This window comes from Hypomesus nipponensis, chromosome 11 (assembly GCF_054491055.1).
Source record: "Hypomesus nipponensis isolate SF chromosome 11, ASM5449105v1, whole genome shotgun sequence".
NCBI classification, from domain to species: Eukaryota; Metazoa; Chordata; class Actinopteri; order Osmeriformes; family Osmeridae; genus Hypomesus; species Hypomesus nipponensis.
Genome location: NC_140371.1, coordinates 10358626 through 10383519, shown reverse-complemented (window position 1 = coordinate 10383519; position 24894 = coordinate 10358626). Strand labels below are relative to the sequence as shown.

Below are 24894 nucleotides of genomic sequence, written 5' to 3'. Positions count from 1 at the left end.
CTCAGACGGGTCATGAGGGGGCTATCACTAGAACAAGAGGAATCAGATATTTAAGAAGCAAGGGTTGGGGAGTAACGCGGCGGCAGGTTAAGTGAATTAAGAAATGTAAGTCCAGTTAAGCCCCTGCCTGCACCCCGCTATACAAGTCAGCTTCCTGTTGTCGGAGGGTAAAATGCTTAGGCTTTGCCGCGTTGTAATAGTATTACACGTTAAACACCTCACGGAGTGCGTTTGCACTCACTGTTTGTGGTTGAGTTGGTGTGTGTGGTTGAGTTGGTGTGTGTGTGTGTGGTTGAGTTGGTGTGTGTGTGTGTGTGTGTGTGTTAACCAAAGCTTCAAAAGCATCCATACCTCCACTGGACAGAGGAGGGTTTTCAACGGGCAGCAGAACAGAGAGAGGGAAGAGAGGGGAAAGATTGAACAAGTGGGATGGAGGACGGTTTGACTTGAATTTATGACTCCTCCACTCCCAACAACACGAGCCAAACTCTGGCCTATCTCCCCGTACCCAGCTCTCCCTGGTCCTCGATAAGACGTCTCGCGATACGAGCGCGCCGTGTTCCTATCCAACCGCGGCCTGCGCGCATGCCGCATTTTCACGTGTGAAAGCAGCAAGGCGTTGATGGAACAGCCGGGGCGAGCCGGCCAGACTGTGACAGCAAGCGGAGGCTGCAGCCCTGTGAGTCGCTAAAAGACCCCACCCCCCTCCCACCCCCCCACCCCGAGACTGACAGGGAACCAATCCCGGGACGCGGACGCAAAGCGGTGAGGAGAAGCATCTGGACGACGCCAAAATGAAATCTATTTTCTGACGGCGGACAGACGGACCCACTGTCCAACCCCTGCTAATCTAGCCTTCTCGTAATCCCTGTCAAAACCCTGGGTGGGAGGGAGGGGGGGAGGCGGGGAGGGGGAGAGAGAGCGAGAAGGAGGAGGAGGGGTCAGTGAACGACAGATAAGGGGGGGGGGGGGGGGGAGTGAGAGTGTGTCAGACCAAGATAGAGATAGAGGGGCAGGGAGCGAGAGAGAGAGAGAGAGAGAGAGAGAGAGAGAGAGAGAGAGAGAGAGAGAGAGAGAGAGAGAGAGAGAGAGAGAGAGAGAGAGAGAGAGAGAGAGAGAGAGAGAAAGGGGAGAGGGGAAGGGGAAGGGAGAAAGAGGCGGCGAGAGGGAGAGAGCAGTTCGGGAACACTTGCGTAATGCTGAAAATAGGTCTTGATCTTATCCCTGGACTGGACCGAGGTGGACGGCCCACTAGCTAAATAAACAGTGAGGGGCTGGGCCGATGGACGGGCACTGGAACACAGATCATATTCCATTCACGCCCTCTATTCACAGGACGAGCCCAGCAAAGTAGAGCACACAGTCGAGGCAGTATTACACTCTTCCAATAACAGCCAGAAGGCAGGGACTGTGCACTTTGGGCCTGTTAAATGGAAACTCGGGATGCTGAGCGCCCGGTGTGAAATGAACGCGGAAGAGAGTGTCGGTACTTGCTCGCGTGTTTGCGTTTCGTGTTTCAATTGAAGCCGCGTCGCCGGTCCCACCGAATCTCCCCCCCCCCCCGAGGTGGGCTGCTCAGTCTCTACCGTAGGGGGAGGGGAGGGGGAGGGGAGGGAGGGAGGAAGGGGGGAGGAAGGGAGGGAGGGAGGGAGTGTGTGTCCTGCTCTGCTCGACAGTATGTGCTTTGTATTCATTGCAGATAACGAGAGCCAGTTGGAGGAAGGAGGGGGGGGGGGGGGGGGGAAGAAAAAAAAAAAAGAGAGAGAAAGAAACGGCATTGATTTTGTTTGCAGGGCAGGCGTTTCTCCACACCGGGAGCAGGTCGATACGCGGAGCAGCAGGACTGGGGGGGGGAGGGAGCTGCTGCAGGGACAGGCCATCTGCAGTGGACACTAGGCCTGTCCGGTTATCCCGTCTGACTTATTAACCCGCGCTCACGCGCTAACGCACACACGCTCACGCGCTAACGCACACGCGCACAAGCAGCAAGAGCCTCTGGGCAGGGTGGGAGGGGAGGGGGGTGGAGTTGACCACCTACACTGTTTACACGGGGTGTCAGTCGTCCCCCCCCCCCCCCCTATGGGAGAGAACTGGGAAAACACAGACGCACAGACGCACAGACACAGACTCACAGACGCACAGACACAGACGCACAGACACAAACGCACAGACACACACGCACAGACACAGACGCACCGACACAGACGCACAGACACAGACGCACAGACACACACGCACAGACACAGACGCACAGACACAGACGCACAGACACAGACGCACAGACACACACGCACAGACACAGACGCACAGACACACACACACAGACGCACAGACACAGACGCACAGACACAGACGCACAGACACAGACGCACAGACACAGACACCACCCAGCGTGCTGTGCGTGTGCGTGCACAGATAACTGTTCCAATATGACAAGAGGGGTTGCGTGCTGTCTCTGGAAGCTCACTGCCTTTGATCACACGGTGACAGAAAGTCTGGTAAGCAAGGTGCTACACGCACACACACACACACACACGCACACACGCACACACACACCATAACCATGTATAGGCGAGATCAGGGATCAATCCGGTTCAACTCTTGATTATGTTTAATGAGGCATGCACACTCTGGTTGGCCTTACTCCTGTTTTCTGCTTGCTGTGGTCTGAACAAGCTTTGGTTTTGGTTTGATGACGTATTCTTAAAGCAGTTTATGAGTAGCTGTGTCTGCGGTGTGTAGGTGCCGGACGGTGCAAACACTCCAGTCGCCGCGCTGACATGCTCTATCCCACAAGCCCCTGGGAATGGGACTGTTGTGACATTTTCAGTTGTGAGAGTGCAGAGATCCAGTGCAAAGTCTGACGGGGAGAGTGGTAGGCACACACACACACACAGATGTGGACACGCGCACACACACACACACAGACAGAAGGAAATTCAGGAAATTAGCTTGTCCCTGTCGAGGACAGGACAGCAAGGAAAGGAGGAGAAAGACAGAAAAAGATGAAGATGGAGAGACAGCCATGACTTTAGTAAGGCTACAGTTTGTTTCTCCTCTGAAACACAAACATTTGATTTTGCAATAACCTCTGTAACCTACCCTACTCACTGTGTGTGTGTGTGTGTGTGTGTGTGTGCGTTTCCATGTGCGAGTGTGTGTGGTTCAGACCAGACCTCCTCCAGCACCACACCTCAGCAGTATGACCTTCGACCCCCAGCAGATGGCTCAGGGTGAAATCTAAAACTCTGTGTTTCCATTCCAGCACAAAACACACCGACAACAGGACACGCACGCGGTTATTTCGATGCGGTAGCTTCCACGCGAAAAAAAAAAGAAAAAAACTCACCCTACTAGGAAAAAAAAACACTATTTTGTATGACAACGGTACCATCTCTGTCAGTGACTGTGAGATGGACATGAAGATAAACCCACAACAGAACCATGTCACCAGGAGAGGAGGAGAAAAAAGGAGAACGCAGCGGAGGACAGAGCAGTAACAGTAACGTATGTCTTCAGTCCAGGATCCGTGTGTGTGTGTGTGTGTGTGTGCGTGCCACAGCGGTGAAATGCAGCATGTCAGCTCCAAGGAGCAGCCGGTCGCAGAACAAAGACTCAGTGAAGGAGCCTGCTAATGATCTGAGAGCCTGCACATGTTACCCAATGCCAGACACAGACGCACACGAGCAGGCAAACCGACACACACGTCGCTCCTCGCTGCCTGGCTGCTGTGAGATGGTCCACAGAAGTCCTCTGTCTACAGGACAGGGGGAAGGAAGGAAGGAAAGAAGGAAGGAGAGAGAAAGAGAGAGAGAGAGAGAGAGAGAGAGAGAGAGAAAGAGAGAGAAAAATAGAGAAAAAAAAGAGAAAAAGAGAGAGAGAGAGAGAGAGAGAGAGAGAGAGAGAAAGAGAGAGAAAAATAGAGAAAAAAAGAGAAAAAGAGAGAGAGAGAGAGAGAGAGAGAGAGAGAGAGAGAGAGAGAGAGAGAGGAGAAAGATTGAAAATGAAAATGCCTCGATTAAATAGTCAAAATAGGACAGGGGTTTATCTGTTAGAGAGGCTGAGGATATAGGAGATAGTGTTAGGGCTAACCCTACACTACTGTGTGTGTGTGTGTGTGGTGTGTGTGTGGTGTGTGAGCGGCAGTTCATTAAAAGTCATGCCAGTGTGGTTGAACAGCAGCTCCAGGCTCCTCGTGGCTACGCTAATCCTTCGGTTGGCTAGCTCGTCAATACCACCTACCCACCTACGTTACACCCCTCCATCGCTCCACGCTCCCTCCCCCCTCCTTTTCCTGTTTGCATTCACCCCTCCCCTATTCCACCGTCCTCCACCCCCCGTCCTCCACCCCGCCCCGCCCCCAAGAGACTTCACCCCCCACCCCGCCCCCAAGAGACTCCACCCCCCCACCCCGCCCCCAAGAGACTCCACCCCCCCGCCCCCAAGAGACTCCACCCCCCAGCCGAGCCCCCTCGCTGGGTTTCCAAATCCATCTTCCTTTCTTTCCCTCCACCGATAAAAGACACAAAAGGGGATTTGTAGTCAGAAGTGAAAGTAGTGAGGTCAACTCCAAGCCTGGTTATTAAGCCCCCCCATACAACCTGCCATGGGGGGGGGGGGGGGGGGGGCACCAGAGGTGAGGGCCCCAGGGGCCCCAGACCATTCACTGGGTCCCGGCCTGGACACGGAACGGAGGGGAGGGGAGGGGGTGGCCTCTTGGCGGGGGGGGTGGGGGTATGGTAATGGCAACGAAGCAGGGACGGCTTGGGAGTGGGAGCAACCAGCAACTCGAGAACAGGCCAGCCTCCCCTACCAACAACACCACCACGGCACCAAAACCGGGGGGTCAGACGGCTGAGCGGTTAGGGAGTCGGGCTATGAATCAGAAGGTTGTTAGTTCGATTCCCGGCCGTGCCAAATGACGTTGTGTCCTTGGGCAAGGCACTTCACCCTACTTGCCTCGGGGACAATGTCCCTGTACTGACTGTAAGTCGCTCTGGATAAGAGCGTCTGCTAAATGACTACATGTAAATGTAAAACCCCAACCCCCTCACACACAGTCGTCCATTCTGGCCTGTGGTTGTTCGCAAGCCCTAATGCCGTGGCCTGCTGTGTTGAACCTGGTGTGGCCCGGGGCCACACAGTCCTGCACCCAGAGGAGGTCCACTCCGGTCTGCTGATGGGGGATAAGCCCTCTTTCAAACAGGATTTGCCCTGTTCCCACCACCCCTATCTCTGGGACCTAATTCAGTACATCTCAGTGCAGATCATTTTTCATTTCCCAATCTGCTTTACTCACAGTGGATGGGTGGGGGGTAGGGACGGAGAGTGGAGGGCTGGATCAACGCGGGGATGTTTCGAGGGAGGGGTGGGCTCAGGTGGGTGGGTGGGGTCAGGTGGCTTGAGTCAGGTGGGTGGGTGGGTTCAGGTGGGTGGGTTGGGGGGGGGGGGGGGTCAGGTGGGTGGGTGGGGTCAAGTGGGTGGGTGGGTTGAGTCAGGTGGGTGGGTGGGGTCAGGTGGGTGGGTTGAGTCAGGTGGGTGGGTGGGGTCAGGTGGGTGGGCGGGGGGGGGTCAGGTGGGTGGGCGGGTGGGGTCAGGTGGGTGGGTGGGGTCAGGTGGTTGGGTGGGGTCAGGTGGGTGGGTGGGTGGGGTCAGGTGGTTGGGTGGGGTCAGGTGGTTGGGTGGGGTCAGGTGGGTGGGTGGGGTCAGGTGGTTGGGTGGGGTCAGGTGGGTGGGTGGGGTCAGGTGGTTGGGTGGGGTACAGAGAGATCTGACAGCTTTCTTAGCACACTCCGGTTTTCTGCAGTGATGGCATAGGATGAGGTCTTCTTCCGTCACATCTGCTCAGCTGAGCAATCAGGTCATCTTTTCTTCTCTCTCTCACACACACATACACACACACACACACACGCATGCGCACACACACAGCATGTATGCTCCAAGACATGCTCTGCGTGCAGCCTGCAGTTGTTGCCAATGACGTAATTCCTGATTCGGGCAACCTTTTGTCTCACTGCGTGAACGTGGAGTAGAGCAGGCTGGTTTAACAGACAAGTCTGTCCTGTCTGTCCTGTCTGTCCTTGTTGTCCTGTCTGTCCTTGTTGTCATGTCTGTCCTGTCTGTCTTGTCTGTCCTTGTTGTCCTGTCTGTCTTGTCTGTTCTTGTTGTCTTGTCTGTCCTGTCTGTCCTTGTTGTCTTGTCTGTCCTGTCTGTCCTGTCTGTCCTGTCTGTCTTGTCTGTCCTGTCTGTCCTGTCTGTCTTGTCTGTTCTTGTTGTCTTGTCTGTCCTGTCTGTCCTGTCTGTCCTGTCTGTCCTTGTTGTCCTGTCTGTCCTGTCTGTCTTGTCTGTCCTGTCTGTCTTGTCTGTCCTTGTTGTCCTGTCTGTCCTGTCTGTCCTGTCTGTCCTGTCTGTCCTGTTTGTCCTTGTTGTCCTGTCTGTCCTGTCTGTCCTTGTTGTCCTGTCTGTCCTGTCTGTCCTGTCTGTCCTGTCTTTCCTGTCTGTCATGTCTGTCCTTGTTGTCCTGTCTGTCCTGTCTGTCCTTGTTGTCCTGTCTGTCCTGTCTGTCCTGTCTGTCTTGTCTGTCTTGTCTGTCTTGTCTGTTCTTGTTGTCTTGTCTGTCCTGTCTGTCCTGTCTGTCTTGTCTGTCCTGTCTGTCTTGTCTGTTCTTGTTGTCTTGTCTGTCCTGTCTGTCCTGTCTGTCTTGTCTGTCCTTGTTGTCTTGTCTGTCCTGTCTGTCCTGTCTGTCCTGTCTGTCTTGTCTGTCCTTGTTGTCTTGTCTGTCCTGTCTGTCCTGTCTGTCCTGTCTGTCCTGTCTGTCCTTGTTGTCTTGTCTGTCCTGTCTGTCCTGTCTGTCTTGTCTGTCCTTGTTGTCTTGTCTGTCCTGTCTGTCCTGTCTGTCCTGTCTGTCTTGTCTGTCTTGTCTGTTCTTGTTGTCTTGTCTGTCCTGTCTGTCCTGTCTGTCCTGTCTGTCCTGTCTGTCCTGTCTGTCCTGGCTTTCTGCTCCCTTCTTCTGCCTGCCGAACCTTTCATCTGCCTCTGTCTGTCCATCCATCTCTCCATTCCAACAGAAGCACTCATCCACCAACTGTTTGATTGTCATCCTGTTTACCAGCCAGTTGACACCTCATGGTAAATTGCTGATGACATGAAGGGCTGAAGACCCCCTTTGAAAACACGGTGGTAGGAATACAGGCAACTACTTCAGTTAAATGCAGCTATATAGCAAATATGATCTCATCTCGACCTCCATCCACCTCTGACCCCCACGTAGAGATTTGAAGAGCTTAATTGGTGCCGGTTGTGTGTGTGTGTGTGTGTGTGACGTTCATGGTGGGTTTGAGTATGCCACTGCGTACGCCGCCGCGAAACAGGGAGATACTGTATACTGTATAGGGATGAAGTGAGCCCACACTTATGTACACAAACCAGCTAGCCAACCCCTTCCACTGTTGATAATGAGTAGCTTCCTACATGTGTACATGTCAAGGTCGAGCGTGCACACGAGCACACGCGCACACACACACACTTCATTAGACAACACTGCTTTCCTCTCTCACCTCTCAGACAAAACGACGCCAATCAACGCAACCACTGCGCTGCTGTACTCCCACGACAGCTCTTATGGGCTCAGAATACCCTTTATTCTTATCACCTACACACACACACGCGCGCGCGCGCGTTTTCGATTCACACAAACATCCGCAGAGTCCTTATATACCGTAACGCTCCAGCCCCCAATGCTACTATGCTGGCGGTGACATTTTGAAATATCATACTCCCTGTGACATTTCAGACACACGGGTGTCTACAGTGCATTTGCTCTGCAGCCTACTCTCGATCAGAGATACAGTATATCAGTGAAAAACAGCCGGGGGGGGGGGGGGGGGGGGGGGGGGGGGGTTAAAGCAATGATGTGATGAAGCTCTGTTCATGACCGCCTTGTTAGCCACTAGTAGTATCCAAGGGAGAGATTGTCAGATCCTTCGCGCGCAAAGCCTTTTTCTACTCGCCGTTAACCTAGGTGTGAATGAGCTAGCAGGCCAGGAGTCCCTAGATGAATCGCCTGGTATCAAATTGGCTGATCGAGAGACAGACACACGCTCGCTGCTATCGGGGACACAGCCTCTGTACTGGGCTCCCAGGGGGACACAGCCTCTGTACTGGGCCCCCGGGGGGACACAGCCTCTGTACGGGTCCCCCGGGGGGGACAGCCTCTGTACTGGGCCCCCGGGGGGGGACAGCCTCTGTACTGGGCCCCCGGGGGGACACAGCCTCTGTACTGGGCCCCCGGGGGGACACAGCCTCTGTACTGGGCCCCCGGGGGGACACAGCCTCTGTACTGGGCCCCCGGGGGGGGACAGCCTCTGTACTGGGCCCCCGGGGGGACACAGCCTCTGTACTGGGCCCCCGGGGGGACACAGCCTCTGTACTGGGCCCCCGGGGGGACAGCCACTGTGGTGCCCCTCCAATCAGGCCAGGATACGCGACCTGTGTACCGCGTGTCTGCTCTGCTCTCCTTCCACAAACATCACTATCGCTGTCATTCAGGCCCCATGGCAAGAGACTTGCCCTAGGATCTTATGTATGCTTGTGTGTGTGTGTGTGTGTGTGTGGGGGGGGGGGGGGGGGTCAATGTGTGCATGAAGTCAACACCAGAGCAGCAACGCATTACGATCAGATGTCCGCATGTGATATCGGGTTGGAAAGAAATAATCTGTAAAGCTGTCGTTTGAACGCACTGTCCCTTTGTAAGCCTGGTGACATGCTAACCGAATGAACCCAATAGGATATCTTTATTTATTTATGTACCATAAGCCATCTAGCACACAGATGCCCCTACTGTACCTCCCCCTAGTCTGTGAATTTAGGGAAGCACCATGAGATCTATCACTCCCTATGTTACCTGGTGTCCATGACGATCTTCTTGGTTGACTCAACTGACGAGAACATCAGTCGCCATAGCAATCCATCCATGCCACCATCAGAGACAGGAGCAGGGATAACAGTCAGGCTTCTCATGTTTCATGTGTTCACTATAGACAGGCACGAACATATCAACAATCTCCCAGTCAAGGTAATAGGCCATGATATTCCCCCACTTATATTCACAGGTAAGATAAGATGGATGCAAAAACACTCCATTGCAATGTCTTGTAAGTGACCATTTGGAAAGTCTGAAAAACAAAACAGGCCATTTCCTGGATGTGCATTGCAGTGCCAGTGAGCCGCACCAGAGAGAAGCTTTCAATCTGAGCTCCACCCAAAGCACAAGAACACAAAATGGCGGATGAAAAAGAAAATCATTTGGAGGGATTTTATAGATTGCAGATTTAATGTCCGGCAGATAGAAGAAAAAAAAAAAAAAAAAGATCAGGGATTAATCCTCTTAGTTGTTTGTTTGGTAATCTGATTTAGTCTGATTTAGTCTGCTCTCTCGGGTTGTGGTTACTAACGCTGTGGTCACTGGATGGACAATTTGCACCTTCCATTTACCAGTTATTTGGCTATATTAGGGTTTTGACTTAACATATCAACAAATCTCCCGGCAGGAACACCAAAGCCAGGGATGTGTCCGGGTCAGAAACCTTTTTAATTTTGTCACTGCTTTTCACAGAGACAACATCTTTGTCTCTCTTCCAAATCAATGACCTACTTTACACATTAACACACAGACTAGTTTGAGGGCAGCTACACGGCTCCGGCTCCAGGCTCTTGTGGTTTTTAACTTCCTCCCTTGTGTGTGTATATATATATATATATATATATATATATATATATATATATATATATATGTATATATATATATATGTATTTATTTATTTTTACCTCAGTTCAACCTTGCTTAAAAATTCTACAATCCCTTCTTTCTCGCTTCCTCCCTGTTCAGCTGATCCGTCCTTCAACACGACTGGATGGATGACGAGGGCTTGGCTCTCACTGTGACTGCATCCTCACTGTGACTGCATCCTGTGTTGTCATTCGGGGAGGTGAGGCTGACACGGAGGCCCACCTGAGGAGTCCAGAAGCGGGACAGAGCTATTTCCAGCTCCCCCCCCCTCCCCTGCCTCCATCTACGGAGAGAAATCACCCGCCCCCCCCCCCCCCCCCCCCCCCCCCCCCCTCTCTACTATCCACCCACGCACGCAAAGCCACACAGAACACATTGAAGAATAGATCTATTATTCAAACAGGCTCTTATGGACCAGACGTCGAGTCGCCGACCTGTAGTGTACACCTCGCATATTTCCGACAGAACACAAGAGGCAAAATACCTTTAATCCGAACATTTTCGCATGCTAACTTGCTCTGTTGGACTGTGCCCTGAACAGGCTAAATCTTGGGGTTAACAGTGGGGGGGGGGGGGGGAAGACTCAGACCTGACAGCCCTCGCATTCATTCAGTCTGTCCACCATACAATATTGCCTTCATTTAACGCCACCATAGGGAAAGGTTTGGGGAGAGCTGGAAATAGAACGCAAAACATTTTTACAATGTGAGGAATGGCAAATAGAAGTGACGTCCAAAGTTCATAACCCCACCCTGAGCTGCAAACAGAAACAAGCTGTTCCCTCGGAAGCATGGTAGCAGTAGTGAATTAAATCCAACACGCACACACACAAACACACACGCACGCACGCAGTGTTTATGAAACATCAGGAAATACCAGAGAAGGCATTCCTGTGCAGCCATCCTGGCTCATGTGATTGTACACGCACGCTCGCGCGCGCGCCCACGCACACACACAGAGGCCAGATTGTGTGCGTGTTTGCTCAAGGACCATGATAAGAAAATGGGGTAACAGGGGGAAAATGCGTAATCTGATATGCATGACTTGAGGTTTCTCTCTGCCTCTCCTGTCTTTTCCCTCTTGGAAATCGCAGGTTGCATCCATAATTTACACCACCCTCCGTCTGTCTCCCCCACTCCTCTCCTCTCTCTTCCCCCTTTTTCCTTCCCCTCGCCCTACCTACCCCCCCCCCCCCCCCGCGCTCCCTCTCTTCCTCTGCAATCTGGCTCTTGCAGCGCTCGTATTAGCATACTGCAGAATGTGCAGATGCCACCGAGAAGACTCCCCCCTCCAGCAGTGCGAGGCCTTGCATGAACGCGCGCGCGGCGCCTTTGAAATTTCACTCAGTCACACACCTTCAAATCAAAAGGATGAGGATGTCAGGGTGGTGGCATGGGTCTGGGGGGTGGTGGAGGGGTCAGGCAGGTACAGATTATAATAGACCCTCTCTTGGGGGAGTGATCACGGTATTGATGGAGACCGATCCGTGGCTGAGTTGTGACTGAGTTGGGGTGTTTGCCTCCACGTCAGAACCGCAGGGCCGGTCGAGTTTGCGGTCTTTGGGGGACGGTGTCTCAGAAGCCCATCCTGAGCGCCGTATAGCCCAAGAGCGCACGGTCACCGTTGCAGCTCTCTAATCGACGTCCTTCCAAAATCGGCCACAAAGATGCTGCGCGATGTGACAAAGACGAGGCTTTGTGCTCGTCCGCCATCTTGGGTCTAGTCTTACTGTATCACAACAGGCAACAGCTTTGTCTCACGCTTGGGCGGTCGTCAACTTATTTGTAAGTCCATCAACAGTCATATTGCACTTCTTTTGCGTCTCATTTTATATGTTATATCTTACATTGTATAGTGTTGTTTTAGAATGATTTAGACTGTTGTACTTTTTCCAACTTTTTATATGGAAGATTCTTACACGTTTATCGTATGCACCTTCCTGCCACAGTGCATTCCTTATTTGTGGCAACGCACATGGCGAATGAAGCCCATTCTGATTCTGATTCAACAGCCACCAACCAATGACCCTGACTGAGGTTCATCTGGCAGCCCTTAGTCTCCTGCTGAAACAATGGAAGGCGTTGTGCCAGATACCGCGGCATCGTGGAGGTGTTTGTGGCCAACGACGAAATACTGGGACATCGCAAAAACGGCTCGTTTAACGTTGCGCTGAAAAAAAGCTAGGCCCTGCTGGCAAACGGCCCCGGTTCGGGCTGAAAAATGTTTGTGCTTCGCACACCAGGACCCCCAACCGCTTTCTGAAACAATCTCTCACAGCTCGAGAACCCCATAACACCAAGCGTGTCCCCTAATGAGATGACATGAAGCAAAGAAATACAGCAGTTTCGAGAGGTAGAACACCAAATACAAGCAACCAGGCACTGTGCATGACCTCATACCGTACGTGTGGTCATTCAGCTCCGATTGAAAAGGACTCAGGGTTGCTCTTTTCTCTTTCGGTGTTGCCCAACGTATTCACTTTAGAGGCCGTTTAACAAAGCCATGTAAGGACTGTCTGCATTAGCCAGTGAGCAGACAGGACTCAGTATATGACATTAATTAGAGTCTTACCAGAGGAGGGGCAGATTCCTGTGTTTCGTATTACCCAAAGCTCCTTATCCTCATCAATCAAAGAATGTGCCTGGAATTAGAGCAGAAAACATGCACGGAACACATTAGAGTCTCTGACAAAATGTAATCATCTGTTTAAGGCACAAACACATTTTTGGGGTCTGATCATTCGTCATGGATGAGATCATGCATTCTCTTTGCACTAACGGAGGTTTAAAATAATACACGTGACACGTCCTAAAAGAAAAACAACGACAAGCACGATCCTAAGAATGGCAGTTTGTCTTCGCAACGGCATCTGCTATGAATGTAAAGGCACGTCCTCTTGTTCTGGAGCTCTCTCCATTTCACTGAGTCTCTCCGGAAGTGAATCGGAGCGCGCCGCACGGCACTGTGCGAACACGTGCTGTGGGATGTCGTGGAAATGAGAGGTCTACGTTTGATGAACACCGATTCAGATCTCAATCAATGCAGATCTCCATCGGCATTGACAATCGCGACACGATGTTCCATCAAACCTCCCTAGATCCTCCGTCAAGCCAGTGAGAGACTCATTAGTGCACAGTGACACTGGGGAACCAGAGAAACGGTACGCACTGCAGATTGAGCATGTCGGCGGTTGGGTTCTGTCGGGTTCTAGAAACGCGTCCACTTGAAGACTGTGCCTCTTTGAACTCTCTTGGCTCTAATCACGGATACATATTTCAGCCCAGCTTCTGTCCGTCACGGACCACTATCTGCAAGGTATCTTAATAGGGGAGCCATGTGTCGACTGGCAATGTGCTCCTTTGCGAGCGACGATGTTTTACACCGTTCTCTGAGAGTTGCAGATTCTAGTCAGTCCGTTCACATCCTGCTACGATGTCTGTGAACGACGCATGGATCTTCCACACACAGTAGACTGGTGGAAAAGACAGGTATGTGGAAAAGATAGGTATGAATCTTCACAGGCCACAGATTGGCCCACATTTAATTATTGTTAACACCAATGCTGGGAAACTAAGTGTGCCTCCATTAGTTATTCATTTCCCCCATATTTGAGTCAAATTACATTCGTCATATGGGTTTAATTAACTAAATGTGATCTGATATTGTAATTTCACACTTGAATACTGGGATACTGCGCGCCGTAGTCAAGTACAAAAGAAACATGGCAAACTAGCACTCATTAGAGCTGCTTAAGGGTAGTCATGCATTGGCATTATGCTATATGATCATAATTAAGATTTTTTACAGGGAGGGAGGTTACTTTTATTTCTTAAAGACTCTGCTCTTTTTTTGGTCCAAGCTCTTAGTCTAATTAGCTATTCAAAACCATGTCAAATTCAAGGCTTTCTCCTAGTGAATTATCCAACCTCATTAGCACGCATCTCAAAGACCTCAGTGACAAAGTCCTCTTACTCTCCTGTGGACCGAGAGTGCCCAAACAAAACTTTCTCCATCATCGCAAACACCCACGCGCTCACAGGACGCCACTGCTGCTGCTGGAGCTTAAGGTGTCTGCTATTCAAACAGGCAGCGCCGACCGCCCCTGGGAGGTTGCCGAGCCTGTGTCCAGTTCCCTCCAAGAGGGTCTGCCAAAGTGTCGTCGTAGTGTCGTGTTTAAGGGCCGGGCAACTCTCCCTCAGACAAAAGGGACTGAAATCGTTTCGGGCGAGGGGTGTAAATAGCTCCGTGCCATTGACATATCCTCTGCACTGATACATGATGGCATGAGGCAGCGGACTTCCTCACGGCTCGGAAAATACATCCACGACAGCCGCGGAATGATCGGCCCCGCCGGAGGAATGCAGGCATTGATTTGTTGCTTGTTTGTTTACGTCGGGCCCTCTGTGGAGGACAGGCGCCTCCTCCTGTTGAGGCGTCGTTTCCGCGTCGCACAGCATGATGGGATGCGAGGGGTGTGGGGTGATTGGGCCACACACGGACACACTTTTAGCATCACACCTGGATTGATCTCCATAGGGCGTCATCGCAGATGCCATTAAACGTGGCAGAAGGCGAGAATAACGCAGGAGAGAGGCGGCTGGGTATGAATAATTTATTCAGGGCCTCATCTCGTCTCACACTGAGGGGGGGGGGGGGGATTTCTGCTTTCAATTTACACCATTTCTTTTTTTCCCCCCTTCTCCCGTATTCAAATCGGCACTGCAGATTTGTTGTGATTGGCACGCGGAAGGTCAACGTAAGCTAGCCAGCATCGCTAGAGCTCTCCGGGTCTATTAGCAGGCTAGGTGCTTGGCGCATCACACGTCTTCTTTGTGTGTACGCGTGCGTGTGCACGCGTGTCGGTGTGTATTGCGTGAGTCTTTGTTTACCCCGGTTTGTGCCGCGTGACACAGGAGAATAGGTCTGCGGAGAGCGGAGACAGCGGTGTGTGTCGGAGCTTATTAGGCTGCTTTCCAAGGACACAGGAGGCCCCAGACATCACACCATATAGGAGAAACACTGTAACTAATCACAGGACGGGGGAAGTGAGGACTACAGAGAGAACAGGAGCAGGGGGACAGAGTCGGTTAGAGAGAGAGCTAGAGGGAGAGAGACAGCTAGAGAGAGGGGGAGAGAGAGAGAGGGAGGGGGGGAGAGGCAGAAAAACTGAGATAGGGGCAGGGAGGGAGGGAGAGACAGAGAAAGAAATGACTAGCCTCGCTTCCATATCCACACAGGGACTGTGAAAGTGACATGAAAACGGTTCAGCAAGACACAGGTCAGAGAGAGTACAGAGGCGGCTATTAGCTGAAGAGACTCAGTGGAACAGAGGAAAGAAAAACAAACGTAAGAAAGACAACAACAAAAAAAAATGTCTATTTGCAAGTCCTCCGTGTGAATTCTCGGCGCTTTGAGCAGCCGAGCGCTGCTGAGGGACTTTACATGTTGTCGTTGTTGTGCTATTCCACGGGGAAAAGATCCGCCTTTGTCAGTTTACTTCACAGTGGAAAAGAGACCCCACACACACACACACACACAAACAGAGATGCAGACAAGCACCCTTGTTGGCTTGAAAAAAGAACGAAAGACAAAAAGAAACTCCGAAAAAAGAGACGCAGAGCGCCGTATGTCAATGTCTGAAATACAATCACGTCCTCTAAAATGTGTGACAACTCAAATTCCCTCGGGAATAACATGCGCAGCAAGTCGTGGTTCATCACCGTCTCAGTGGTTACAGTGAGAAGTGGTCGTCACTTCAAACGCAACTCCTCGCATAAGCTGAATGAACGGTTCAGAAATGGGCTAAATCCCTGACAGACAGAGAGACGATCTGACGTCATGTCTGGGCAGTCACTCCAATTTCACCCCAAAGACCTCCTTTAGGCCTCTCTCGGTAAAACGCTTGTCTTGTGTATGTTTAACAGTGTCCAATGTCGCTGACCGCGGGCCAAGATGCACTCTTAACAACCCTTACTCCCTCTGTCTGTAAAATGAACAGAGGTAAACACAAGCATGACACGGCTTGGAGGAATGCGTGCACAGATGGATGTGCCCCCCCACCCCCCTCTCCACTATCCCTCCCATGCGCCCTCTCTCCCTGGGTAGGTCTATATGTAACCAGCAATTATCGAGGTTATTTTCTCCAGAGGGCTCTGAATCCCCGTTTATGGTCAGGAGTGTGTCAGTGGCCTTGGCCTCGTCACCCACCCCCCCATCCCCCCCCCCCCATCCCCCCTGCGAGGAACAGGACACTGTCACAGTTGCAGCCCAAAACACAACCACTCCCATCCCACTCCCCACCCCCCCCCCCCCACCCCCCCCACTGCTAGAACCTTCCAACTCGGCGGTTGCTGAAACCTTTCCACTGGCCTGTCGTCAACCTCTCTGGGGAATTTGTCGACACACAAAGACAACAGAACAGACCTTCTAAGCAGTCATCCTGTCTTATTAACCAGAGGAAAAGTCCGGCTTGGAAGTGTGTGTGCGTGTGTGTGTGTGTGTGGTGGAGGGGGGTTTACTATGCGAATCTTTGGCAGGCAGACTCTGGAGGATTGAGAGCCGGATTAGAACATACGTTTCCTGCAGCAGAGGAAGCGCTGCTGCGAGAGGCCACTGGTTAACAAGCGCAGTCAAACACAATAGCCCCAGCCGCTCGGGTGAGACGAAGAAACACCTTCGCCTAAGGACTAACTCAGGGCTGTTGTTTCGCTCTGTCCGCCCCGCGCCGTAGGTTTGCGACTTGGCGAAAAGTTGAAAACAAATTCAATAATGGGAGGGGGGGGGGGTGACAGAGTACATTTGTTGGGAGCAAACTGCCCGGTCTGTGTGTGTGTTGTAGCATGTGGTCAGAAGGTACTCGGTGGACAGTCCACCCCCACCCCCCCCTCCTCCTTGGTTTTGGGCAGCCGGGTTAGCTTTGTCAGCACGCGGAAATGCCTGGAGTGGGAATGATAATACTGGCAAGTCCCTGCAGCTCTTCCACAGAAAGCCACACAGGTCCTGCAGCTGCACCCGGAGAGCGAAAAACACACACGCACGCACTCGCGCCGTAACATTATCACACATGCGCTAGCACGCACACCCCGAGCTGCCAGGGCAGAGGGCTCGGGTTACGCTTGGGAGTCGACCTCAAGAACATAAACACGGGTGTTCCCTTACGGCTTCCGATCTCCAGGAGAGAGGAAGCCTTTCCACGTACGGCACGGGAGCTGGAGGCGGGGTGACCCGACCCCCGGACCAACAGCACCAGACACACAGAACCGCCAAACCGACCTCTGCCTGGCCTCCAAAGTTCTCGACCGCCCAAAAACGTACGACGGACGGACGATGACAACTTTTTTTTTTGCGAGGAGGAAGTGGGGGAGAAAGTGTTTCATCGGTGGCAAAATGCGACCGGGTGTACCAGTTCCGTGAGGTTCGCAGAGCGTTTGTCGACGTGCTCGGGTCGTCGCGGAGGAGTTTTCCCACACAGCCGTTGGCTTCTCTGTCGGGCCTGTTTATCCGGTGACAGCGGGCGAGCAGCCTTGACACCAGGAGGCACTCTGGCAGCCAGTAGGGCTGACAGACGTATCTCCTCTGTGACATACAATACACACACTCACCCGCACGCGTCCACATGCACTCACTCACACCGACAGACAGACAGACAGATCACACCACGCTTGCATCTGTAAGGCAATTACCCCTCCTTTAACCCCCCCCCCCCCACCCCCCCCACCCCCCCCATCCCACTCCCTCTCACTTGTCTGAACCAGGTTTTTCCGCCTCCGGTCGCACAATTGGCTTCCTCGCACTGTGAACGTTGTGCTTACTTGCGCTGGGTTGTCTGGCGAGTAACCAGCCAGAGTGGGTGTGGGGAGAACAGGGGGGGGGGGGCGGGGATCAGGGAGGGAGGGGGCCCGGAGGGAGGGAGAGGGGGTTTAGGAGGGAGGGAGGGAGGGAGGGAGGGAGGGAGGGAGGGAGGGAGGGAGGGAGGGAGGGAGGGAGGGAGGGAGGGAGGGAGGGAGGGAGGGAGGGAGGGAGGGAGGGAGGGAGGGAGGGAGGGAGGGAGGGAGGGAGGGAGGGAGGGAGGGAGGGAGGGGGGTTTTGGAGGGAGGTCGGGAGGGAGGTCAGGGGGGTTTTGGAGGGAGGGAGGGAGGGAGGGAGGAGGGTCAGGGAGGGAGAGGGGGAGAGGGCAACCAGGAGGGAGAGGGGGGCCATGGGAGGGAGAGGGGGTTGGGGAGGAAGAGGGGGGTCATGTTTCATGGGGCCAACTGTTGGACACACAGCCTCTCCAAAAGGACCAGAGTTAGCTTGCCCCAGTGCTTTCAAGCTCCAGACACACACACACACACGCACGCACACACTTATTTACCAGAGCCCAGAGCCAGCTGCAGCCGTTCTCAATTAGGAGGGTCAGAGAGCGGGGAATAACTCACGCTCTGGTATCTAAGGCTGGAAGCAACCACAGACCCACGGCAACAAGAAACCATGGCTGAAACGTACTGAGTTGAACATTGGGCTGAGGCCCCACGTGTGTGTGTGTGTGTGTGTGTGTGTGTGTGTGTAGGTTCTTGTGTGTGTGTGTGTGTGTGTATGTGTGTGTAGGTGCTTGTGTGTGTGTGTGTGTGTGTGTGTGTGTGTGTGTGTGTGTATGTATGTGTGTGTAGGTGCTTGTGTGTGTGTGTGTAGGTGCTTGTATGTCTGTGTGTGTGTGTAGGTGCTTGTGTGTGTGTGTGTGTGTGTAGGTGCTTGTGTGTCTGTGTGTCTGTGTGTGTGTGTGTGTTTGTGTGTGTGTATGTATGTGTGTGTAGGTGCTTGTGTGTATGTATGTGTGCGTGTATGTGAATCTGGCCGTGTGAGTGGGCGTAAATCTGCACTCTGTCGACACGCTGTCAGTATATTCTGACCGTGGTATCTAAGCAGCCGCACATGACCTACGAACACCGTGGTGGGTGCTGAAACACCTTTTCTCAGGTGATTGTAAGCAGATACTCTCCCTCCACTGAAACACGGGTGACCACATTCTCAACCCAGCCTGGGTCTCCCCGCCGTTTACAACAGCATGCACGCATACCTGCACACGCGGAAATACACACACACACACACACACACCCCATGCAGAGAACGACTTAATTGCTTTGTTTCAGTGGTCCCTTCTGAATGAGAGAAAGAGACTTGGAGGTTTACAAGTTACATCCGCTGGTGTGGGATTTCTTCAAGCTATGGAAAGTCAGTCAGTAAAACACCCACACACCGACACACATAGACACAGCAGGTGCTGTGCTTCATACAAGCTTCGGGCCTCCAGAGCCCGTCGCATCGGAAGGAGGTGAAACCAGAACGAAACATCTGTCCCTCTTTAACAAAAAACCCCTCCGATTCCACTATTCACAAAATACTGGATTCTAAGACCAGGCAGAGCAGTATCGTGGCACAGTGTGTCATGCGCTGAGTTCGATGCTGTCAAACAGGAACAGGAAATGAATTTATCAGCCCGGTCGATCCGACATGAGTTGGCCTTCCCCAGCCGTTGCACAACACAAACTCTGACTAACTCTGAGTGATCAATTATACAGATCGCATAGACAGCTACCACTTCAACTGGCAGTGTATATCACGTTATGAAAAAAGTCACCTTTCTGCACAGTTACTATTTAAAGGTTTATGATTTTTTTTAATATATATATATATATATATATATATATATAACCTTCACAAGGTTATACCTTCACAATGTGGAGGGTCTGAGACAGCCCAACGGTTAAAAGAAAATGCTTCACTTTGTTTTTGTATGCGGTGAAGTTGTTGCAAACGACGGTGGGTCACAATGACTGATGGGTCAGAATGACCCGAAGAGAACACAAGGGTTAAACTGGCAATTACAACTGTCGTTATGGCAGGACATTTGAGAGGAATCTTGTATTGTATTCAGACTCGCGAGTGGAGAATCTCTGGAGCTGTGTTTGTTGAAAGAGAGACAGAGAGTGAGTGATACAGAGAGAAGGAGAGAGGGGAGAGAAGACGGATGGATCTACAGAATGGAAGAGAGAGAGAGATAAAGAGAAAGAATGAGCAAAAGATAGGAAATCAGCAGAGATAACATCTGAATGAGATCCCCAATCTCTCCATTGAGACAAATAGAGCCATCTCTTCATCTGCATTCTTTCACATGAGTTCACCCAAAGCACAAGCTCACATGCAAATTCAAGTCACAAATATAGACAACTACCATTATTAATAGATGGTGATGGCAGCCATAACCCCCACCAGCCAAGGAGCCAAGGAACGTGTAACTGGGATACTGGAATTTCTGCACACCATTCAGAAATCATTCAAATGAAGCCATCCGTTTTTTGGAGGGGTTTACCGTATTGAATGGGTTGATGGAACCGAGCAAAGTGGTATTACTCGTAAACAATTCATCAATTCATCTGCCCTCCCCCACACTCCCTCCCCCCCTCCCCTCTCGTGCAACCCCTCCCCCCCCTCACTTTTTCCCTCAAACATCTCTTTTTACCCTCTTCGAGATGTAACAGGATGTGGGGGGGGTGGGGGGGGGGGTATTATCGACCACGTGCCGTCTCGTGATGTACACCACGTATTACACTCGTTCGGCAGAGTGACGAGTGACGACCGACGGGCCGGGCGGCGTGCGGGCCGTATAAATTACACGACGACGACACCGCCATGTCGGCTCCCTGGCCCGGCCTCTGACGGCGGTGTCTTCCCCGCGGAGGGTTGACGATGGGAGACACACCTCCTGCCCGTTTTGGAAAGGAGGGGTGGGGGGGAGGGGTAGGCCAGACGTATTCATCCATTCAAACAACCATGCGTGGCATTTCAAAAACATCCCCCGGAAAAAAGGCGCCATGCAGTTATGGCAAGTGGGACTTCGGGCCACCCGGCGTGCACTGAGGTCTCCTGCCTCGCCACGGAGACGGGCACGAACGGCCGCGAAGACGGGAAGGCGGTGCGCCCCGTGACACGACCCGTGCCTTCCGCGCGCTCCGCGGCTCGTGCTCTGTCGCCCCGCCGGCACGTGCGTTTTGCAGTCGCAGCTCGGGGATTCGCTTGTCGCGAGAGAATTGGGAGCCCTTCTCCTCGTACGCCCTCTCTCCAGGTACAGCTTCAGACAGCTCTCAGGCCGAGACAGGCCCAGACACACACAGGAGAGTGGGAGAGAGAGAGAAACACTAGAGCCCTTGTACTTGCTGGCCTTCTCACTGTGTCACATGAATACATTTGCCTTCCGTCAACATTACGGAAAGAGACAGAGGGAGGTCTTGAGAGAAGGAGAGAGAGAGAGAGAGAGAGAAAGAGAGAGAGAGAGAGAGAGAGAGAGAGAGAGAGAGAGAGAGAGAGAGAGAGAGAGAGAGAGAGAGAGAGAGAGAGAGAGAGAGAGAGAGAGAGAGAGAGAGAGAGAGAGAGAGAGAGAGAGAGAGAGAGAAATTGAGTGCCAGTGGGTAACAGAGAAGGAGAGGAAGAGTGTTAGTGACTAGGAGAGAGACAGAGAGAGACAGAGAGAGAAAGAGAGAGAGACAGAGAGAGAGAGAGAGAGAGAGACAGAGAGATGTGGATCGTCATGGTGTGAGCTTATCCTCGGAGCCCCGACATCCTTTATCGGGGGAAACGCCACGCGGCCTCAACATACCGTTTCAGCTCCGCACCCAGTTCACCCCACGACGTGTTGACGTTAGCAGCGCCGCGACGAATCTCGCCGGCCCGAGTAAATACGTGTTGTGGCAACGACGAGAGCAACACTCGGAAAAACCACGGGCGTCGTGACCAACGCCTTTGTCTTTCACGACAAATGAAACGTGGAGCGTTTGCTTACTTCGGGCATTAGTGTAGCAGCTTGATCTTCTGCTGTGCGAATGCAAGTGTGAGGGTGCATGGATACATGGGATAGTGGAGAGGTGGGGGATTGGGGGGGAGAGACAGGCTTTTGGTGCATGCAGCACGTTTGTGTGGAGAGACCGAGCGATGCCTTCCCGAAGCCTTTGTGCGTCTGACGTCGTGTCCTGTCACAATCTGTATCCTTGTTCCGTTTTGTGCACTGCCACTCTCGCTGTGAGTGTCCTCTTACTGTCACTCTGCCTCGTGTGTGTCTGTGTGTGTGTTCGTGTACGTACATGTGTGCGTGTATAAACCTGTCGCTCTCAGTGCTCTGATGTCTGTGTGCTAATCGCTTTGGCTGATCCCCGTCAGCCGGGCGTGTGTGTGTGGACCAGTGTGTGTGTGTGTGTGTGTGAGGCAGATGTTCCTGGGGCCGCGGCACTGCTCAGCATTCACACACCACACTAAGCAAGATTAAGCGTCGCTTATATTTATTTATTTCCTCTATCTGCCCACCGCACGGCCTCATTCTTAATCCCCGGCAAGATGCACACAGTACAGCAGGAGTGCTGGATGTGGCTAGGCTCGGTAGCAGGTGTAGCTCACCAGAGGTGGCAGAAAACGTAGTGGAAGTCCAGCTGAACAGCGCGAGCTCAGGCTGATGCATGCAAGCACGGGTACGTGACATGAGACGCGACTGTCCGTCGAATCCTCTCCTGCTTCCCTCTCCGTCCCTGGCCCTGGCCGGTTCTGCAGGTTTTCCTCCTCGAACCCAGACCCAACCAGACCAGGGCTTCCATCTCCTCCCCCTGCAGTAGCCTCGAGCTTGTGCCAACACCAAAAGCCCGCACTTCTTCCCGAAGTGACACCCCGATCGTTTGGCCGTGTTTACGTAATAGCAGTAAGATCCCGGAGAAAAGGGTGACAGAAAGAAAGAAAGAGGGTCTTAGAGCAAAATCTCTTCCTACCTGTGCGAACGCTGACTTTACAGTAGTGTTGTTGTCGGCCCCCCCCCCACCCCCATCCCTCGCTTCATGTATTCCGTGGGGAGTGTTCCTCAGTGGCCGCTTCCAGAGACTTCCTCTGAGGGAAGGAAGGAGGGGAGAGAGAGAGAGAGAGAGAGAGAGAGGGAGAGGGAGAGGGAGAGGAGAGAGAACAAAGATAACTGTTACACTACAAATATATCAACTGTTCACCTTCACAAACATCAATGTCCAGCACTTGTACCCTCCAGTCGTCCAGTGATGGAAAGCTGGAATTGAAAGTGGTTCCTTTAGGACCACTACCCGGTCCACAAGAGCACTGCCAAGGTCTGGCCACAGCAGGTCACAGAAAGACGACTTGAAGTCCCACTCCACCCACCATAGCACAGTCAACACACAGCAGTCCTGTGTTCCGCCCACACACACAAACACACAGAGATACACACCCACATACACACACACACACACACACACACACAGAGATACACACACACAGATACGCACACACAGAAAAAGAGAGATACACGCGCACACAGATACACACACAGAAACAAACACATACAGAGGGAGGGATACACACACACAGACAAAGAGACAAACACACACACACACGTCATTCGCAGAAGTTATCTCCACAGCTGCCTCCACTGCTCCAGCCCCCTACCCTCCTGCCTCCTGTCTCCTGCCTCCTGTCTCCTGTCTCCTGTCTGGACACTAGAAGCTCTGCTCGGGTCTCAGGCGAACCTGATTCTCTTGCCGCTGATTCGGTAAAGGGGGGAGGGGGGGGCTGTCTATAGTTTGAGGAATGGGCTTTGGAGCGCAGCCAAGGAGAAGGGATGTTTTTATGTAACCGAGACAAGAGGGGTCCAAGCAATAAACACACGGAGAGCGGAGCAGGTGCCACAGACAAATGTCATTTAAAGGCCTCCCATCTCAGTTACGACAGGTAAGCCAATTAGACTGCCATTACCCAGCCATAACCCTCGCGGACGCGGCCCCAAACCGCCGGTTTATTTTTGTACGCCTAATGTGCCTGTAGTAGCCTTTTGTTATTGTTTATCGAATAATTATGTGAAGAAAAAATACAAATAAATAAGAAACAAAATGCTTGCTTGCTTCCTATGGCACCCAAGCAATATCATGCGTGTTCAATTGAATTCCAGTAGTAATAAAAAATACAGTCGAATACACATGTTCCCTGTGCATGGGCTGAATGCGGAATGAGATTGTGGTTTGGGCGCAGGTGGGGGCGAGAGACAAGGAGAGAGAAAGACAGCACAGAGAAAAGACAGACGTGGTAGGAGGACACCAGCATCTCTGCATATTGGAAAATGCGGAAAAGCAATCACTGGAGAATGCAAACCTTCATGAGAAAATAAACGGGCTGGAACGTCCCGCACGCGACTGCAATTGAGTTTCGCGGAATCACTGGATCTGAATGGAAGATATCCATCGGGGAGAATATGAGTGCCACTTTGAGGCAGACTTTGATGTATAGGGTTTCGGGAGACACAGTGCAAGGCTTCGTGTTGTCTCCAAATGGTGAAAACCTTATTGGAAAGTTAAGCAGTTCAGCAGTTTGGCACAACTTGCTTTATTTCCGTCCACAGTCTGAACCCTTTCATCCCGAATTTCAAGAAGCTACGGTAAAATCCTCAAAGAAATTAATCGTGTTAAATAAGGCTTTTCTCTGTATCCGTGACCCTGAGTGGTGAGCGCGTGCGTGCGCGTGCACGCGTGTGTTAACCCAGACGAACGCTTCCCACAGACCCCCCCGTCACCTTTGTGTGTAAACTCTTTGACAACTCTTTGCTAGGCAGACAGGGTTTTTTTCCCCCTCCCTTCTGTTAACATGATCACTGCTTGTATCCCTCTGCTGAAATGTCCATCATGGTCATTATATCTGATCATGCACTTGTTCAGAGACAAAGATGAACTCATTTTCGGCTCGAGTCTTAACAGTGATTCTAATGCTCGGGACGACAAAGCCCAAGCTTGCTTGTTAAAAGCCTTTAAAACCGCAGCGTTTACTTGAGCTTCCTTGGGGGGGGGGGGGGGGGGGGATCTTGATCTGGAGCTGTTTTCTCTCCCCTTTCTCTCTTATACACACACACACGCGCGCGCGCACACAAACACAATTAATATCACGCACACATACTACATTTTACATGTGGTCAATTAGCAGACGCTCTTATCCGGAGCGACTCACAGTAAGTACAGGGACATTCCCGAGGCAAGTAGGGTGAAGTGCCTTGCCCAAGGACACAACGTCACTTTGTCATCGATCTGGCAACCTTCATATTACTA

General features: G+C 52.2%; 1 protein-coding gene across 1 annotated transcript in view; it reads right to left on the bottom strand.

The window, feature by feature from the left end:
* The window catches only part of zmiz1a (zinc finger, MIZ-type containing 1a), an 82609-nt gene that overhangs the window by 41750 nt on the left and 15965 nt on the right, over positions 1-24894 (bottom strand). Inside the window, exons 2-3 of the mRNA XM_084709984.1 lie at positions 22573-22687; positions 12359-12428 (exon numbers count right to left, since the gene is read on the bottom strand). The gene's annotated coding sequence lies outside the window, so the exon portion shown is untranslated. The remainder of the gene's footprint in view (positions 1-12358; positions 12429-22572; positions 22688-24894) is intronic.